The sequence below is a fragment of the Drosophila virilis genome, chromosome 4 (assembly GCF_030788295.1).
Source record: "Drosophila virilis strain 15010-1051.87 chromosome 4, Dvir_AGI_RSII-ME, whole genome shotgun sequence".
NCBI lineage: Eukaryota > Metazoa > Arthropoda > Insecta > Diptera > Drosophilidae > Drosophila > Drosophila virilis.
The window spans coordinates 9,008,032-9,024,525 of NC_091546.1; the positions used below are offsets into that span (position 1 = coordinate 9,008,032).

A 16,494-nucleotide genomic window follows, 5' to 3' on the forward strand; every position below is an offset into this window, starting at 1 on the left:
AATATGATGACATACATAACATAGGTGCCCACGGTTATTCTTACCTTACCTGGAGCATAGCTCCGTAAATGTGTGGCTGCCTTTTGCAATGTGTGCACGACAAATATTTGAAGCAGAAAATGCCACCGAAGGAATTCGTATAAGGGACTACATATTTTATATTACTGTTGTTTTACATTACTCGGCATTTTGCTCCTTGAAGCTGCGTAACAGCGGACACATAACTTAGATGCAACACGAAAATAAGCGTCACCGTTTTTAACCCTTCTCATTATTTTAAGACGTTCATGCACTTATATAAAAGTTCGATTCTTTACTTATATGAAATTCAGCAACAAGAAGCCTTAAATAATTCATATGCCTTTTTGCTTGCGAATTGTTTAAGTTAGTTCAAAATAATATTGCACTGATAATAGATAACGCGAACATACCTGAACTGACAAGGACACGGACTCAAATCATTTGAATATGTTTTGTTTTCTCGCCTATATTTAGCTATGTTTGTGCGATTTCGAATATTGTGATTTTCTTTTAACTGTATGAGTTAAGCAATTGATTCCAGGCGGATAATTTTAAGATATCAGGATGTAGTGAAATACCTGCCTGCTCTGCCGTTCATGTGCATACTCTCGTATTTGCCATATTTAACGTGCTACGGATTTCATTAAAATCTGACAATAAGTTATATTCTATAAGTTATTATTATTATTAGCAATGAGGCATTACCCATAGAGTGAGGCTAGGGAAGAGTCTCAGCTGCGGCACGATTCCTGGATTAAGTACTGAAGACTTTAAATTAAGAAAATATTAATATTAATATACATATTAATATTGCTATTGCTATTTAATTGCTTGAGGTTTTGTGTCTTAAGCGCATTTTTTCGAAGATTGATTTATTGCACTTATTAAAAAGTGAACCCTGCAGCTGTAAGAGACAAAAGTTGCATATCCTTAGTTGTTTGTACATATTCCAATCTTACAAATATTTGCTCGAGCAAAAGTTTTGTCGAAGTTTAGGCCTTGTGTAACTCAGAAAGCAAACGCCACTTTGTCAAACTTTAAGCAAATAAAATCTGAAAACCACTTCTGCCATACAAATATATATTTTTTGATTCGCTTCAAGCAAACACTTCAAACATGTCTGGCCATCCTTTCTGATTGGTATGCTTAAACCAAAAATCAGTTCATCGGTTAAACCGGCAAATATTCTAAAGAAAATGTATTTGCCATTCAATATAATTGAACGGAAATGCTTCCTTCAGTCATCTGGACACAGCTTTATATGCATATAAAAATATTGTTTATACATGTACAACAGTCATAATTCGATTATTAATCATTTCGCAGCATTTTCTTATTTAACGTCGAAAGCAGCTCTTGCCAAATATACGATAAATAATGAATTACTTACATATGTAATTCATTATTTTCGATTATTTTGCAAGAACTATTTTCTCAACAAGGCCTGCCTTATATATACATATATAGAAACGTGCATGTGTGCGTTCGTGTGTGCATGTAAATAGTTACATGCGTCGACTTTAAATACACTCACACACACATATACATATGCAGGTCTCATATTAGCTGGTAGAAGCTATCGACTTTATGGTTACCGTGTCTGCAATAAATCGACCGTGTAAAAATTAAATTACCAAAGTTCCAAGCACTCTGTTACAGAAACCACAATTATTACCCATGTCCCGGCTGAGTGTACGTCAAAGTTCCACAAGCTGTAAAGGAACCGAAGCAATTGTACCCAATCCTTGATTTGCTGTTCGATTGTTGCAATACATGTTAAAATGTTTGCATATTTCACATTACAAAGGAAGCCAAGTTGTGTGGTATAGAATACCTCAGCCTATAGGTATAGACACTTTCGACCGACAGTATCTATAGGAGAAATCTATCCTAATTCAAATATTATTAAAAGAAAAACAATTCTCTTTGGTAGTGTGGATATCAGATTCGTATTGAGTCATTAACTAATATGTGTATTTATATTCGATTCATTAATTTATTGATTTTGTTGCATTAACACGCCGGATTAGACAAGCTACCGATCCGATAAGAATGCGGTTGTATCCAGCCTCAAAAAGGTTCCAAAGAAGGTTGACACTCGTTTCCTTTCCGTGGGATAGGTAGTCGTATTTTATATGGCAAAATAAGCAGTTTTCAGTTTTCTTTATTTAGACATCTTGACTAAAGTTAATCAGTTAAACTATGCTCCTCACGGATGAACAAATTGTATTACATCGGACTACTATAGCATACAGCTTACATAGAAAAACAAACGCTTGATTTGATTTATATGAAATCAAAATTATAAAAACTCATTAATCTGTAAGTGCAAAAAGGCTGCCGTAAGGCAAATGACCAAATAAAATGCTTAGAGGACAATTATCTGGGAGCAAAGCGAAGACCTTTGTCTGGCGCTCATAGCTGCAGGTAGCATTATAACTTGCTAAAGCAGTGTCTATTTTCATAGATACTTTTTTAGTTTTAAGCTACACGCTTTAGTTTGGTCGCAATAAGTAACTTTAAGTATACCCCAAACGTGACTTTGAAACTTACTAGACAAAGTTTACGTGCGGTTTACGCGCGGACACTTGCAGTGGGCACGCATATGCTAGATACTTATACATATTTATTTTCAGTGATGTTTTTTCTACCATCTAGCAATTTTATAAATACCATTAATGATATCAAAAGTTATTTAAAAGGACGTTGTGTGTTAAAAATTAACTATTTCGTAATTTGCCCTTACAATATGTATAATATATTATATTTCCGACAATTAACCTAAGTGGCGCTAGAATTTCCGAAATAGGTGAAAAACGTTTTTGTCTATGAGAATAAGTTTGCAGCAAATCGCACATATCATAAATTGTATCTCAAAAAATCATTTGATCGCATTTTGAGCAGAAGAAACTTGGATTCTGCAAATGGATTTTCTAGTTTTGTTCGATTTACCTCAAACTTATTGTCAGAGCTCTACATAAGAACTAAATGAACTAAATTGGCGGAAAATGTTTGTATGAAAGTTGTTTATGTACCGTCCGATCAGATTCAAAATTGTATTCAAAGCTTTTTGCCACAGGCAATGCCCGTATACATAGAAATTTGAATGTGAGTATTTCGAGGTCAGTTTTCTTTTCTATAGATAGGAGAGGACATGTTCTTTTGTTGCCCGTTGGCATTTGCCCGGCTTGAACTGTGTTTGTGAAAACGCCTTTAAGAAGTCACACTTGAGTGCTCGGCGCTAATAATTAAATACATTAAATACATACTTGTGCCAATATTCTTAATTTCGACGACGTATATATGTTTTGCTTAAGTTGCACAACTTTTTGGGCTCAAACGTCATTAATTTTTATGCCACTTTGAATAAGTTTGAGTTCCTGGACCAGATTCACTCATTGGCTACTATTGAATAAAGTCCGGAATGCGAATTCATAACAGTAAATGAACTTTTAAAATGTTGAAAAGTGTCGTAAATTCACAAAGTATTTAAGTAACGACGATAATTAAATACGAAACCCTGAGCAGCACCAAATGCATATTGGTCGGGGCAGCGATTCGAAGGGTTAAAAGCCAGACGGTGGTTGCGCAAGTGTTGCCACTTATTTATTTGGCCCTGGCCGAGGGTATTCAAATTTTTCATCAACTGCTAACACATTAAAAGAAACATCTTCGAGTTCATATAGTGCATATATAATATGGATGTCTCAAGTTCAAGTTCATATACACGAAGTTATGGAGATAACAACAAATTGACAAATCGTAGCTCTTTTTGTGAAAACCTATAAATACTTTCATAATATTTAAGCATTTAAAAAATAGATTTGTCAATTCAAAAAAAAACAACAGTTTTTTACCCTATAAATACTTTGCTGAGACTGAGACTGTCAGCCGAACGCCTTTATTCAAATGCTCTATCATATATCTCTTGGTCTAGTCCGGCTTCATGAGAAGATTCCGATTTATTTTCTATATAGTTTTATTTAAAAAAAAAAACAGATAACATACATAAATGATTTAGTTACATTTTGGATTTAGTAAAGGGAAAATTGTTTTTCCAGTAAAGCTGGTGATCCAGAAATCCAAAACATTTTTATATCTTGTCTCAAGCCTTCCGCAAAATAGGCATAAAAATAAGCATTAACTACTGACTGATGAGAATTAATATCTTGGTAATATATTGCTTAATTAACAACTGAAAAGGATTATTATTAGCTCAAGCGTCGAACTTCATCTCCTCGTGAGCAAATGCCTTCTCGTGCTTTGTACTGTGATTCATTATGTTTATTTTAATTGAAAGCTTTAGTTCCTTTAAGAGACAACATTTTAAAGCACCATACAGTGCATCCCATAAAACAATATTTCGTTCATATTTATAAATGTAATCGAAAAGTATTTCGGCTATATTTGTTTCATAGCATTAGAGTTTGACACTGACAGCAAACCCCTTAATCCAGGGTTAAAATTGGAAAAAAATAATGTAAATACCTTGTGCACGACTCGAATAATACCCTGTAATCTTGTACAGGTAGTAAAGTGCAGGAAAATTAACATATTATACATTTTATTATTCATTTTCAATATTCATTGAAGAATTTGCATAGAAACTTTGAATAGAAATTCTACAGAATGTACTGCCTAACTCATGCTGAAATATAATTTCGTACAGGCTCATAAGAAATAACACAATTTCCAATATCAGCCGCGAATATTTTCTATTAAATACAAGAAGCTGAAAATTTTGAATTTAATTATTCACCCGTTTTCTCATATTCTGATTCGGGAAATCTAAGTCATTTAGATTTGCTGCTCGAAATCTACTTCGATTCTAAATCAGTTTCTGAAACATGTATATTTTTCTTGGTTATATTGTTTCCACATTGAGTTAAGTTAAGAAATGAATGAAAAAAATGTAGTTTAAGTATTAGTAAAAGGCGTATAATATTCTTTTAGTGAGCCAAAGAAGCGGGGTATTAAAAAATTACAACAAAATGGCAAACGCTGAAACACGAACACTACAAATGCATTAGAATCGAGTTGAAGGATGTTTTCCACAGTTCAACATTTTTTCGCACATGCTGACAACCGCCTTATGATTTCATGTTGACAGGCGAGCGAGGTAAGCTGTATATCCACAAATGTATGTAGACAGCAACACATGTATGTGTGTATGGAATAACACATAAGTATATCCAGCACAGGCAGGCGGAGACTGCCAAGCCTGTATTAAGTTAGACCGTGAAGCATGCTAACCCGGAATGACATACAAAAATTCGCTGGATCTGACACATAGGGCCCACAATGAAGCTGGCGGTCGAAAACTCGCATGTGGGTTTGGCGCATGCAGGGACAAAGCAAATGGCAAAATACGCACATCTTCCTTTTTTTTTGCTGTCAAAATGCTGTCAATTTTTCTGCAAACATTTTAGCGCTAAATTATTAAGTGCCAAATGTCGGAAGTGTCTACATTATTAAATACAAACAAGCGCACCCGCCCGCATACACTGCACTATGGCAGCTCGCCATAATATTTTTATACATACTTATACAGACAGTCACACATGATATGCGACCCATGCGAATGACGATGTAAGCAGGCAGAGCTTATTATAATTTTGTCAGATAAACTGGTTTAGATAGAAGAAATGTCCAGCGTGCCCAGAAAAAGTATACAAACTTCGGCCATACTTAAAGATTTGATGGATTCCGTTTTGAGCCTAATCCAGTCTTTTTCTATCTCGTAGAAACCGTGTTGAGACTTCCATATCGAACACTTTTCCAGTTTCCTGTATCCTCATTTAAGAATGCTCGAGTTTTTAGACTGTTTTGTAAAAGAGTTAAAAAAGGAGCTAGAGAGAGAGAGAGAGAGAAAAAATATGTAGTTAGAAAAGCAGCTGGAAATTTTGTAATTTTAGGTAAAACTAATAAAACTTAAAAGATAGTTCAGCGTATACCCTAGTCGGAAACTCCCGACTAGAGTCTCTCACTTGTTTTCCTTAAGAACTGCGTTAGCTTAAAACAAAAGTTTCTTCTTTTGTGTAAAAGTATATGTATTATTTCTACTTCTCGATAAGATTTGCTTAGCAGCACGATGTAAGCATATAAAGGAAAGTTTATTTTTCTCTCACATTAAATAAGCCCCTATAATAACTATCTATTAACTTTCTACATTTTCGCAAAAGATTTTATAATAAAGTCAGGCCTAACTTGAAAAGCATAGAGGCTGGAAACGCTAAACTTGGTAAGCAGATTCTCGTAAACGTCATACAAAAATTTAAGATGTTTCACTTTTTGGTCAGCTTCTACATTCCCACTCTGAAAATATGTTTAAGGATTGGTCATACGCACCGGGCTTAATCAAGTACTCATATGCGACGGATAAGCAGGAAGGAATGGAAGGATTTGTACAAAAAGCGAGTCTACGTACGAAGTTTTGTTTTTTCTAGCTTTTATAAAAGTTGAGACGTGCCCAAAATATAGGATTTCAATATCAATTTTGCAATTATATAAATGGAATTACAATTACAATTATTTCCATAGGTATGACGCGAAGGCAAATAGTTCGCGCGATTGGCTGTGCCTGGAGGTTTGACGACGGCAAAGGTAATTGTTTTTATATTTATTTCTAGTAATTTTAGCATATTCTTACGCATTGAATAGGTAAAAACAAATAGTTGGTATGGCCTCTCGCATCGTGCACATTTGTCAATGCCACAGCGCCACATTTAATATGTGAAAATTTCATAAAGATCATTTCTAGGGAAAGTTCGGGTTATCTGCTAGTCAGGCGCTCTTATTTCATATTTCGTACTTATTCCTTATGTATACTCAAAGATTATTTCAAAAGTACTCAAAGTATGTGCACCTTGCCTTTATTCACAATGCGAGTTAGTCGCGTATTCGACATGTTTCAAGAATATATCTCCACTTCATGCTTAGCATACACATACATATATGCTATGTACATGTGTGCATATGTGTGTGTGCGTGTATGGGGGAGTGTATTGGGAAACTACATAAGTGTATTCATATCCAGTGTTTGATCAGCACGTGCTAGGCGTGTATTGAAATATCTTCAGTATCTTGCAAATTCAATTTAAAGCAATCAAATCATCGAATATAATCGAATTGTGTGCGATTTATGAATAAAGAGAATGATTTCTACCACAAATTGACACCAAATAAAACATAAATTTCTCTTCTAACAAAGTTAGCAGTCAAAGTTAGCTTTGCTGCAAACAAAAACGATTTAGCTCGGATTTTTGAAAATCCCATCACGTCGCAATATAGCACCCACAGCTCCTGATGACTCTGCTCTGTGTGGCTCCTCGTGCAGCAGTCACATCATCGCCGGGCCACCGTGCCACCGTGCCACCGTGCCACCATATGGTGGGTGGGTGTGTAAGGCGATGAGGGGATTGCGGGCGGGGTGCAGAGTCGCCGGCAGCTACAATTCATGTGCGAGATGAAAACTCATCCGAGCGTATGATTTATCATCAATGGTCTGCGATTGCAATTTTAATTTATGACATCAATAGCGAAGTTGTTTGGCCGGCAGCGTGTTAATGGACACTATTGTTACTGAACGTGGATGTGTGTATTTTACTGTTGTATTTCGCCCTTCAAAGCGAATTCATACTTTGTCAATAAGCTTACAGTGGTGACCCTTGTCCTGAAAGGTGATGCAAGTAGTATAAAATCAAGTTTAACGGGTGGACTACTCTCCTGGGCAAATATTCAAATTATTTTCGATATATATATGTTTCTTTTACTGTACATTTTGTTAATTTTACTGTTTCTACATTTACAGAGACTTGAATCTTGGAGAGTATTCTATACTGCACGTCTGCGTCACAAAACACGAAAATCATCATTTTTGCAAAGAGAACACCTTTGACATCCTCAAGAGATAAGCCAAAAACTTTTGCGGTCACGCCAAACAGGTAGGAGCCAGACCCCTCAATTTTGGTAAGTCTACTCACAACATAAAGTTTAACCAAAAAATTATTATATAATATAGCCAGGAGGTCACTGCATTCCGGTTACAGTCGTCGAGTGCCCAACCCAATAATCAAGACGGCTGAATAAATCCTTAATTACGTTGTGCACAGAGTATTGCGTATTGCGCACAGGCATTTATATTTGGTTGCACTGCTTTCACATTCTTATTAATTATTTGTATACCCAGAACCCATTGAAAATGGTATTGTGGCAAATTTATATGCATATACGCAACTGGCAGAGGCAGAAATCTCCGGCCCTTTCCATCTATATGTTATTACACAGCATTAACAAGCGAGTAGATTTCGCGATGTCCGTCCGTCTGCTCTTCTGTCCACTCGCAGAGACTTTAATAGCTGGAAGCTTCAACTTTTTGAACGTAGCTGTATGAGGTTAATTTCTGAGACACTAAATTTGATTTCAATTAGATATTTTACTTGTTGCGCCATGGTACTAACACATATTTCGTTCTTTTAAATATTCCCTAGGATAACAAATCGAACAAGCAACACAGAAGTCGTTATCCTGTCATTGGCCGTTAGAATGCGTGGCAAAAAGGACGATAATCCTTGAAGGAGCTGAGGAAAATAGATTTTTGTCTATAGAGATAAAATGCTGTAGATCGGCCGTTTCCTTGCCAGTCATGATGTCTATTTGCCAAACGTAAGTCCTAATCCTCCCAATTCAGTATATATAATGAAAAGGACGAAAGTCCTTTAAATGGCCAAGATATGATAACAATTCGTTCGAAACTTAACAAAGCCATAACTCGGCCGTATCCTTGCGGATCCTGAAAAGTCCTGTGTCAAACAAATCGTATGATCAGGGATCTTAAACTGTCCAAAGGACAACAAAATCGTCCTTGTCGTTTCCGAAATATGGCTTATTTTCTAAAAAGGACATTTTTTAATTAGCCATAACTCAGCCAAATCCTTAAGGATATCGGAAGGATATACCTTTTTGAGATCGTGGCGATCAGGACTATCGATTGGCATTCAAGGATTTCCAGAATTCAACAAAAAAATTTATCGAAATTTATCCTAGGGGGTTAGTCGCAAAATCGAAAATTTTCAGGCCAACTTTGCCATTTGAAGGACGAACGGGATGTCCTTTGGCCAGTAGATAGCCCCCACCTTCCCATTGAAGAATTTACAGCCCAAAGGACGAAAATCCTTCAGACAAAAAAGTTTTAAGGACGATTTTGTTTGAAGTAAATAAGCCATAACTCAAGCATATCCTTGCGTATCCTGGTGAGTCATATGTCAAAATAATTGTATTGACCAGGACTACCACCTGGCCAAATTTCATTAAGATCGTCCTTGTACTTTTGAAGATATTAAAGTTTTTGTGTTTTCGGGCCATTTTCGTGCGCTCCGGGACGGAAATTTTACAAGTCCAATTTCGAGTCATATGATTCTTAGATGACCCCATATTTTTATGATGCAGATCGATGCAGGGGGTCTATACGATCCTAACGCACCATGTCCTTTGAGAATCTGCAAGGACATGCCCGAGTTATGGCCTATTTTCCGCATATATTAAATTATGTATATGTTTAATTTAAATGTGTTTTTTTCATTTCAGACTGCCAAATCAAGGACTACACGGAGCTCTAAGGACCTTCACGACTGACAAAGCAAATATTTCCAGGATCGGACTTTAATTAAGCCAAATATAGATATTTTTAGCTCATATAAGCATCAAATTTAATTTATACTCGTTTTACATAATTTTAAGTGAAATAATTAAGAAAATTAGCATATAAAATAAACAATTTTGTAAATTTAAGCGTAAATAAATCGATTGCTTCAAATACAGAGAGAAATTCCTGTTTTTTTATTTACAAATTCAAAAATTAACGGTCTTGCACACCCGTGAGAAAGAGGCGTTGGTTGGCAACCGCTTTTCTTAAAATCTGCCAAAATACCAGGCGAACAGAAATGCCCAGAAGGTCGACGAGTTCTTTGAATAAAAATTTTCATTGCATAGCATTAAGGGGCAAAAATGTAACTCAATTTAAATGAGCTCTGTTAAGCTGCGAGAGTGCTGTAAGCCGGCTGTTAAGCAACAGCTGCAGCTGCAGCTAATGTAAAAGGGCTCCTGAAAGAAAAAGCATACATGTTTTTGGACCATTTCAATGCACATTTTGCAGGGATCTGATCCTTTAGGTTCGCTAGGACTATATCCATGGTATGGTATTACCAAGGATATGCTAGTCAACTAGAAACCATCAAGGGGGCGGTACTGTTGCTGGGGACGGCTGTTAAAGAAAAGCATACATATTTTGGACCTAGTTCCTACGCATTTTGCAAGAACGTTGTCCTTTAGGTTCGCTAGGACTATATCCATGATATGAAATTAAAAAGGATATACAGGTCAACTAGGTACCATGAAAAGCGATCATTTTCTGATGAAATGTTGTCCATGAGCGTGGCAAAGTTGGCTATAGCATATAAAATTAATTATTTCATATCTCGCGCAGCTCCGACGTTCCAAATCCGACATATTTCCGCGCGGAAATATTACGTTTATTATTTTAAAGAGATATATTTCCACCGATCTTATTATTTGTTGATTATACGTTGTCCATGAACGTTGGCCGGTTAGGCTGAAATATATAAAATATATCAGTTTTTGTAAACGAAAATACATCAGTACATACCATTAAAGATTCGTAAGTCGGAGAACAGAAAACTGAGCAAGTAATCCACAAACTGGAGTAATCGCCGTTCAAAGGTAGATAACGCACAAGCAAGCATTGATATGAATTGCGAAAACACACACCCAAACATATGTTAAGTTGAGCTGATCCATAAAAACGGCGCTCAGAAAAAAGAGCACTCAATCGACTCGGCGAGAACATCGCTGCCGGCAGCTATTGTGTGGACCAATCAGCGATCAGCACCAAATTGAATCGTGAGCGCGTGAGCAAAATGACAGCGAACACACACACGAACAGGTGGCTGCTTATCTCTGGCCTTGGCTCATCTCTGCGCATACACGTGTTTGTGTGGGTGTGTGCATGCTAAGTAATGTGGCGCATCGTTCTCACTCGTCTTTCGATCGCTTGCTTATTTTCTGGGCGCCGGTTTTTTCGTCCGCTTGACTCACTCGCAATTTAACACTCTGTTAGTTGGACTGCATTATTCAATATGAATATATTTTATTAGGAGCTGCTGACCCGGGGGAATCTGAAAGGATATTACGTATATTTTATTTAGCATATTTAAAATAAAATATTAAAAGAATGGAATTAAACAAAAAAGTAGAGTTTTACTCCGAATTATTAAACGCATAATTCCTATTATGAATTGGCATTCAAGTTGGCCAAAAATCGATTCGTTTGGAAAGTCTACCGCGTTTAAGATTTTTTTTAGAATATCTGTATAAATTTACCATTTTTGGATCCGTACTATCAATTGGCATTTTGACCCAAATCGACACAAAGCACGTTTTTTCTCTGGTAAATGTCGTCTGATATTATATATTTATATGAAATACTATATTTATTATGCCAAAGAGACATATTTCCGCCGATCTTATTTGTTGATTATATGTTGTCCATAAACGTTGACAGGTTAAGCTGAAAAATATAAAATATATTCGTTTTTGTAACAAAAATGCATCGGTTTAGTTACGTCCGATAATGAAAATACTTACCTTAAAGGATTCGTAAGTCCTTTAAAATGTTCAGGTGAAAAACGACGTAGATTGGCAACAAGGTTCATGAACCTTAGCCATTTTGGTCAAAATTTAAATTCGATTTTATTTAAGGTACATTTATCCATGGTAGCTACCAATGTTATTGAACGTCTTCTTGTCCATGGCAAATTCAGTTGCAAAATTAAAAAGAAAAAATTAATTTTTAATTTGTTAATATCGGTTAATGAAGTCCGACTTAGGTTGGATATACCTTTTGGGGTTCGTAAGAGACTTTAAAATAAACGGAGCACTAACAAATTTTGATTTCAGAACCGACATGAATTTAGCAACCAATTTGCCCTATCTGCTCGATCTGCAGAGGGCGATTTTTTTACATATCAGTTGATTATCCCCATAACGGATGATATTAGTCGGCGCACAGAAAACAGAAAACAGATAACGCACAAGCAAGCATAAGTAGATATGAATTGCGAAAACACACACCCAAACATGTGTATGCATGCAGAGAGAATCGTCGAATATGTACATACATACACATGTATGTGTCTATGATTGCTTGTGCATTATCTTCTTATTTATCGCGCTTTCAGTAATTTTTTTGCGAAGTGAAGAGAAAATAGCATTAAAATAAACACTTTAACATTCTTGGAATCGATTGACTTCTTCAAATTTTGATTAAGCTTTTGTACGATTTCTTTTATGGCTATTAATGCTTATAAGTTATACCATTAGAGATAAGGATGGCACTTACTTGAGAATTTGCACTTATAATTTGCCCTTTACTTATGCATCACATCCAAAAAAAGGTATAACAAAAAGATAACAGGCTTAAAAGACCTTCGCCCGCAGCAGAACAACATGCCATATCGACTTATAGAGTCACACTAACATAGAATAAAGTTGAGCTGATCCATAAAAACGGCGCTCAGAAAGAAGAGCACCCGATCGACCAGGCGAGAACATCACTGCCGGCAGCTAATGTGTGGACCAATCAGCGATCAGCACCAAATTGAATCGTGAGCGCTTGAGCAAAATGACAGCGAACACACACACGAACAGGTGACTGCTTATCTCTGGCCTTGGCTCATCTCTGCGCATACACGTGTTTGTGTGGGTGTGTGCATGCTAAGTAATGTGGCGCATCGTTCTCACTCGTCTTTCGATCGCTTGCTTATTTTCTGGGCGCCGGTTTTTTCGTCCGCTCGACTCACTCACAATTTAACACTCTGTTAGTTGGACCGCAGTATTCAACATGAACATGTTTTATTAGGAGGTGCTGACCAAGGGGAGTCTGAAATGATATTATGCATATTTAGCTTATTTAAAATAAAATTTAATGAACAAAATTGGAAACAAGAGTTTTACTCCGAATTATCAAACACATAATTCTTACTATGAATTTGCATTCGAGGAAATTAAATATCGTTGGGTTTAAAAAAGTTGGCAAAAAAAACGATTCGTTTGTGAAGTCTAAATTGTTGAAGGTTTTCGGACTCGTAAGGATCCGTACTATCAATTGGCATTAAAAAATGAAAATCTAAATTTTGACCTAAATCGACACAAGGCAAGGGGTTGCATCACATTTTCTCTCGGGTAAATAGCGTCTGATATTATATACTTATATGAAGTATTCTATTTATTATTTTAAAGAGATATATTTCCGTCGATCTAATTATTTGTTGATTAAATGTAGTCCATGAACGTTGGCAGGTTGGGCTAAAAAATATAGAATAGTACGTTCGACTATGGAAATACATACCTTTGAGGTTTCGTAAGACCTTTAAAATGTTGAGTTGAGAATCGACGCAGATTGGCAACAAGGTTCATCTAACCTTTGCCATTTTGTTCAAAATTACAATTCTATTTTCTTTAAGGTACATTTATCCATGGTAGCTACCAATGTTATTGAACGTCTCCTTGTCCATGGCAAATTCAGCTGCAAAATTGAAAAGAAAAAATTAATTTTTAATTTGTTAATATCGGTTAATGAAGTCCGACTTAGGTTGGATATACCTTTTGGGCTTCGTGAAAGACTTCAAAATCGACAGAGCACTAAGAAATTTTGATTTGAGAACCGACATGAATTTAGCAACCAATTTGCCCTATCTGCTCGATCTGCAGAAGTCGATTTTTTTTACAAATCAGTTGATTATCCCCAAAACGAACGATATAAGTCGGCGCACAGAAAACAGAAAACTGAAAAGGTAGATAAGGCACAAGCAAGCATAAGTAAATATGAATTGCGAAAACAGACACCCAAACATGTGTATGCATGCAGAGAGAATCGTCGAATATGTACATACATACACGTGTATGTGTCTATGATTGCTTGTGCATTGTCTTCTTATTTATCGCGCTGACACTAATATTTGGCAAAGTGTCGAGAATATAACAATAAAACAAACACTTTAACATTCTTGGAATCGATGGACTTCTTTAAATTTTGATTCAACTTTTGTACGATTTCTTTTATGGCTATTAATGCTTATTAGTTATACCATTAGAGATAAGGATGGCACTTACTTGAGAATTTGCACTTATAATTTGCCCTTTACTTATGCATCCCTTCCAAAAAAAGGTATAACAAAAAGATAACAGGCCTAAAAGACCTTCGCCCGCAGCAGAACAACATGCCATATCGACTAATAGAGTCACACTAACATAGAATAAAGTTGAGCTGATCCACAAAAACGGCGCTCAGAAAGAAGAGCACCCGATCGACCAGGCGAGAACATCACTGCCAGCAGCTATTGTGTGGACCAATCAGCGATCAGCACCAAAATGAAACGTGAGCGCGTGAGCAAAATGACAGCGAACACACACACGAACAGGTGGCTGCTTATCTCTGGCCTTGGCTCATCTCTGCGCATACACGTGTTTGTGTGGGTGTGTGCATGCTAAGTAATGTGGCGCATCGTTCTCACTCGTCTTTCGATCGCTTGCTTATTTTCTGGGCGCCGGTTTTTTCGTCCGCTCGACTCACTCACAATTTAACACTCTGTTAGTTGGACCGCAGTATTCAACATGAACATGTTTTGTTAGGAGCTGCTAATTTATTTAATAGCTGCTTTCTTAAGGATTGGATTAAAGAAAGAATAATTATCAAAAGCATAATTCCTACTATGAATTGGCATTTAAGAATATTAAATATCGTTGGGTTAAAAAAAGTTGCCAAGAAAACGATTCGTTTGTGAAGTCTACCTTGTTTAAGGTTTTTTCGATTCTGAAATATTATATCATTTTTGGTCTCGTAAGGATCCGTACTATCATTGACATTAAAAAATGAAATTCTACATTTTGACCCAAATCGACACAAAGCAATGGGTTACATCACGTTTTATCTCGGGTAAATTAGTCTGATTTTGGAATGTTATCATTTATTTTTTGGAATTTGTACGGATCCCTACTATCAATTGGCATTCAAGGAAATGGAAGATATGTGAGTTAAAAAATCTCTATACACAAAACTGTTTGTCCGGACTGACTGACTGTCTGATTGGCGATCAACTAACAACTTATTTGTTTATCACCCGATTGGCCTTAAACACAATGTCAAAAATCTTTGTTGAAATTCATTTTATTAAATATAGTGTATCTGATGTGGGTTCAAGTAACGTTGGAACGTTGCTTGTTTGTTTACACGCCGATTTGTGGACTTGGGACTTAGGTTTTTGAATAAGTTTATTTTTGACTAGATTCATAAGAAACATTTAAGAAAACCAAGTAATAAATGAATCAGTGAGAAAAATGCAAGCATGAGTCTACAACTGAACAACTAAGATTTTATTGTGCTCACATAATCACTTTTTACCAAAGCCCCTAAACTGTGCTCATAGAATGAAAAGTCGAAAGGCAAAAGCAAAGGCAAAGGCAAGGCAAAGGCAAAGGCAACGTCAATGGCAGCCGGCAACAATAACTTTTAATCACTTTAAATAATAAAATCCAAGAAACACTTTCGGATTTACTGAGTTTCTTGTTGGGGATTACCTCAGTGAATCTCGACGGCTTAGTAAAATGCCTTCAGCACTAGAACATCATGGCTCCGCAAGTCTTAGGACCGCTTGCCATTCAATCGTATGTATATACTCGCAAATGCGGATTTTTGCAACATTTCTCATACCCAAAACAGGCTGCTTCAAGGAGTCCTGCGGACGGGCGTAGCCCAACTGAAACTTAGATGAACGCTGGCGGCGGCGAATGTGTAGATATAGCGACTGCGACTTTGCTGTCTTTGGCGCCGAACGCGAATGTGAACACAGCAAACTGTTATTGCGAGATGCTTTGATAAATGCCTTTCTTTCACATTGATGATAATCTCAACTAATGAGGAATTAAAATTGGATTACAGTATACTCTAATTAAAAGGCTTATGCGAATGCAACAATGAATTCTGAACATTCGGATTAGAAGGGATAATGTATGTAAGCAACATATATACATACATATATATATATGTATAAAGCTGATTACAAAGTTTCTTTTAACAGTCATATTATTAAATGATTTGAAAAGAAAAAGAGTACGTATGCTGATATTTGTATATGCATGCAGATGTTATTCTCAAAGTATCAGACAGAGATTTGTCTCTTTGCCAGTTCATGAAACTATTCACACGTTTATGTTTCGACTCGATCGGACCAATATATCACATAGGTTTATTTGAGATAATTAGCGAGCGGCAAATTGTTGATTTTGAAAGTTATTTAATGAAGCACAGCAATTACCTTGAACTCATTGCAAATGGGTTAAAAAGGTTCCAATGTATTTGTTTTTTATTTTATTTAATGGTTTATTTGTGTGAAAAATTGA

General features: G+C 36.1%; 1 long non-coding RNA gene across 3 annotated transcripts; it reads right to left on the reverse strand.

The window, feature by feature from the left end:
• Positions 1 to 9,835: 9,835 nt before the first annotated feature.
• Positions 9,836 to 14,323, reverse strand: LOC26530668 (uncharacterized). Of its 3 annotated transcripts, none has more exons than XR_001450174.3 (8): positions 14,209 to 14,323; positions 13,699 to 13,881; positions 13,445 to 13,621; positions 12,437 to 12,976; positions 11,683 to 11,835; positions 11,419 to 11,605; positions 10,685 to 11,213; positions 9,836 to 10,630 (listed from the first exon to the last, which is right to left on the reverse strand). It is a non-coding gene; the product is annotated as an uncharacterized lncRNA (long non-coding RNA). The 3 variants fall into 3 exon arrangements; XR_004304663.2 differs by having other exon boundaries at positions 11,683 to 11,838; XR_011416587.1 differs by lacking the exon at positions 13,699 to 13,881 and having other exon boundaries at positions 11,683 to 11,838.
• Positions 14,324 to 16,494: the final 2,171 nt, after the last annotated feature.